General features: G+C 50.8%; 1 long non-coding RNA gene across 1 annotated transcript; it reads right to left on the bottom strand.

Moving 5' to 3' along the window:
* Positions 1 to 803: 803 nt before the first annotated feature.
* On the bottom strand, positions 804 to 2,266 carry LOC108516573 (uncharacterized). The gene is made up of 2 exons (XR_001881870.1): positions 2,187 to 2,266; positions 804 to 1,065 (listed from the first exon to the last, which is right to left on the bottom strand). It is a non-coding gene; the product is annotated as an uncharacterized LOC108516573 (long non-coding RNA).
* Positions 2,267 to 4,547: the final 2,281 nt, after the last annotated feature.

The following is a 4,547-nucleotide window of genomic DNA, read 5'->3' as shown; positions in this document are numbered from 1 at the left end:
TAAGGAAGTTTATAGGAATTCTCGAGTGGGTGTTTTTGTTCAAGAAGATGTCCTGTTTCTCTGATGTCAGCTACAGACAGTCTCGGTCAAATCAAGGAGCTTCATGTTTACAGCACTGGGCATTTGTCACTGTGTGTTGTCATTAAGGAAAAAGGAGTTTGCTTGCAAAGGGGCTGGTATAGTTGAGAAATAACAGTGAAAGAACATGGTTCCCAGCATCCTTTTCACAAAGTTCACCCTCCAAATGAAAGAACTGAAGATGATTTTTAAAATGCACACACCATGGAAAGCATGTGAGTGCCAATACATCAGGCGGTTAGAAGCCCCTAAGTCAAGCCAGAGGCAGATCTACATACGGGGTAATATTCAAAATATGCATGTGTCACCCTTTGGCTCTCTGAAGTAATGAATCAGTGTGGACTTTGCAAAAGTAGCCGGGCCGAGGGTGCCGGATCGCCATGGTCAAAGACTGCAGAGTTGGAGAGAAGAAAGCTTGAGATGAAAGGGAACCAGCTCCCTCTGAAATGAAATAATTGTGATAGAGGAATTGATTTTTTTTTTTTAAGAAAAACAATGTTCTTCTTGCTGTGATGAATTTATTCTGGAGGTTTGAAAGGAAATGTGTCCCCCCGAGAGCACGAGGACCCTGAGTCTGGAGGGTGAAGTCCGCGATTTCAGCACATGTGTTCTCATTTATCAAGGGGCGGTGCTCGGGTGTGAAGGGGGAAAATACCAAGGGTGAAAAGATTCAAGGGGATCAAATTATTTTTCCATTTGTCTCAGAAAAAAAGAAAGAAAGGAAATAAAAGAGGGAAGGAAAATCATTTCATTATGTGGCAACCAAACGCAACCAGGGGTGGCAACCAGAGGTGGCATGTAAGTAGCAACTTTATTCTTCAGAGCAGCTCACTCTAGGGTGTCCTGAGTTTTCCAGGGTGCAGTCTGTGACTGTGGAATTTGAAAACAGCAGAAGCACGAGAACAGAAGTTGCATGGATGTCTAGAGTTGTCGTCTCTCGAATGCCCTCTGCGGCGAAGATCCTCCTAGTGCCACCTGGATGAATCACTTCCAGGGGAAGGTGGAAAAAGAAAACTATTAAACTGAACATTGACTTCCATGCTAGACATTTTATATGCATTTCTTTCCCTCTGAATAAAGTCTGCAAAATAGGTATGATTTTCCCCTTTCTAGAGATAAGCTGAAAGTTTCAATTATCTTATGGGCCCTGTTCAAAGAGGCCCAGCCAGCAGTGGAGGGGAGATGGAGCGAGCCAGCAGTGGAGGGGAGATGGAGCGAGCCAGCAATGGAGGGGAGATGGAGCGAGTCAGCAGTGGAGGGGAGATGGAGCCTGTCTGCCATCAGCACCAAGTCCTGCTTAGTTATTCCATTCTACCTTCCCAAGGTGTCCCTGACATGTTAGCTGGAGTTCTGAAGGTCCACTTAGCAATACAGGATAAAGGCCACAAGGATCTCCCTCCCTCCATCGCTTAAATGCTATTTTTATGTATTTATTTATTTTTGAGACAGGGTCTCACTCTGTCACCCAGGCTGGAGTACAGTGACGTGATCATAGCTAGTGAGCAGCCTCAATCTCCTGGACTAAAGCCATCCTCTAGCCTCAGCCTCCTGATTAGCTGGGAGTGCAGGCATGTACCACCGTGCCCAGCTAATTTTTTTATTCTATTTTATTTTATTTTTGTAGAGATGGGAGTCTTGCTGTTTCCCAGGCTGGTCTTGAACTCCTGGCCTCAAGCAATCCTCCCATCTCAAAATCCCAAAGTGCTGAGATTATAGGTGTGAGCCACGCACCCAGCTTTAAATGCTATTAAACAAGGGAAATCAGTAGGTTGGGTGGATGTACTCAAAGGGCAGGAATGAGAACACCACACTGAGACTCATTTGGGGAACGGGAACTGTGCCTTCCAGTCACCGTGGGGTAAGGCAGAATGCAACGAGTCCTAAGGGCCCCCTAACACATCCAGTATGTGATGGGGAGAACAGTTACTCATCAGCACTGGGGATTAACAAGGTCTCATCCGCTGGTCTGGTCGCTTGGCTGTGCTGTGACACCTGACACTGGCTGATGATCAGAGGCTTTGCCAGCTTTAGAACACACCTATGTGGGAAAGCCTTGGGCTCTGAACCTGATTCACTTCCCAGGGGCCCTTCAAAGGGTTAACATTGACCTTCCCCATCCAGGCCCTTATCATGGGGCCACAGCCTTATTCTAGGAACTTGGTCCCACACCCTCCACCCTCCGCCCTCCGCCCTCCGCCCTCCGCCCTCCGCCCTCTGTGAGCCTTTCTCGCTCAGGCTTCTCCACAGAGGGACATTCATGCAATTCCTGTTGGTCATCACCACATTCCAGAATTCCTCTGTGGTCACAGATTGGGCCTCACCTTGACCCTGAGTGCTAGTGCTGGGCTGCAGGGAGTTGAAATCTGTCCCCAGATTCCCTGTAGTTCAGGGGAGAGAGAGGGATGGAGCTGTCCCAAGTCCAGGCCTCTGCAGTTTTTTGAAACCCGACCCCCTGCTTTTCTTTGAAGTTTAAATGCGGACCTATTGTTTTCTCCTGATAATAATAAACAGGGTCAGGAGAGAGGAAGGCAGATGAGGAAAGAGGAGGAGGGCAGGCAGCAGTCTTGTCAAGTAAAATTACCCCAACTCTGCCTTTGAAGGGGCGCAGACTTGGTTCTGCGGTCGGCATGAGAGTGAGGGGGCTGGCCAGGCAGGGTGGAATTTGCAAAGAAATCAAGGGTCCTGAAATGTGGCCACCGAGGGAAAAGGGATACGCAGCCATCCAGTAGGACTGGCCATGGTCCTACCGGACATGCCAGGGCAGCCTGGGCTCTGGCCACAAATGTGACCTTCCAGTCCCTCTCATTGCCTGTTCACTGCCCCCAGGAGGTGTCCTCAGCCTCCAGTGAGTGGCCCCAAACCATGAGTTGGTTTGGTCTAAAACCCTTCCCTCCCCTTAAAATGGCAGAAACAAATGTTTGGAAACAAAGGTGAATTGAGAGTGACAGCTCGTGACCTGGCTGTGGTGCGTGTCGAGCCAGTTAGTCCACGTGGCCTCCGGACACTGTGCCATCGGGCCAGGGTTGACTCCTGCAGACTGTGACTCTGAGAAGCAGCCCGAACTGCCCACCTCTGATCAGAGGAGACAGGCTCTCCCCACAGCATGAGTGTTTCTGTTGCCTGAGGACCCACAGGCCCCGTGGCACTGCTCCTAGCACAGGAAAAGCAGACAGAATGTGTGCGGGGTGAGAGCCCACAGCAAGGTGGAAGCCCTTTCCTCAACCCCAGGCCTCAGCAGAAGGCTCAGCAGTCCAGCAGTCTCAGTTTCCCATATTAAAACCATGGGAGTGGGCCAGTCGTGGTGGCTCATGCCTGTAATCCCAGCACTTTGGGAGGCCGAGGTGGGTGGAATACTGAGGTCAGGCGCTCCTGACCAACATGGTGAAACCCCGTCTCTACTAAATACAAAAATTAGCCAGGTATGATGGTGGGCGCCTATAATCCCAGCTACTCAGAAGTCTGAGGCACGAGAATCACTTGAACCTGGGAAGCAGAGGTTGCAGTAAGCCAAGTTTGCGCCACTGCACTCCAGCTTGGGTGACAGAGTAAGACTCCATCTCAAAACAAAACAAAACCATGGGAGGGAGTGAGAGGCAGACTCAGGTTCAAGGCTGCAGCCCCCATCCCTGTCCCTTACCATGCAAGGGACCTGCAGCTGTTCTCCTTTGAAGTAGACATGGGTACTACTTGCTGGCTCTGGGGCTGATGGGAGGATTCAATGAGGCAACATATGCAACCATTTGAACAGTCCATCGCCTTCCAATTATTAGCTGTCATGATTCAGCTGAAAATCAACCAAGGAGATCTGCAGAGGGGCCAGTGTTGCCCAGAGCCCGTTGATGGAAAGTCTGGGATTTGAACCCTTGTCTCTCTGGGTAGGCAGCTTTCAGGATGGCTCTGATCATTCTGGCCTCCTGGAATTCACACCCTGGGTAATCCCTCCCCCATATTGTATCCATAGATTCAGCAGAAGTGACCATACCTCCTGTCCACAGTTAGGTGGCAAGAGCCTGTGGCTTTCATCTCGGGCTCTCCAGCTTGGTCATTTGCCCTCGCCCAGAGAGGCTGGCCACCATGCCCGAGGACACGCAGGCCACCCACGGCGAGGCCCAGGTGGTGAGGAGCCAAGGTCTCTGCATTGCCAGCGAGGAACTGAGGCCAGGCAGCAGCTGTGAGCGTGCTGGAAGCAGAGCTGTGGTGTGGCAGCCAGGCTCAGCCAACAGCCCGCCTGGAACCCAGCTGGGCCTCCGGTTCCCATCCCGCAGAAACCGCGAGAATAAACTGCGAGGTTTGGGGAAATTTGTTACATAGTCATAGACAAATACGTCTGTCTTTACATCACACCCTTCAACACGATTTTTCATTTTATTTACTGTTTCAGCGAATATTTACTGAGTACCTGCAATCCGCGCCAGGCCTCGAGTTCAGGGATCCGCAGAAGGCAGGGCCCGGGGTGGGGGGGTGAGGGT

This window comes from Rhinopithecus bieti, unplaced genomic scaffold (assembly GCF_001698545.2).
Source record: "Rhinopithecus bieti isolate Rb0 unplaced genomic scaffold, ASM169854v2 scaffold_35538, whole genome shotgun sequence".
Lineage (NCBI taxonomy): Eukaryota > Metazoa > Chordata > Mammalia > Primates > Cercopithecidae > Rhinopithecus > Rhinopithecus bieti.
This window is presented reverse-complemented; position numbering and strand designations above follow the sequence as displayed.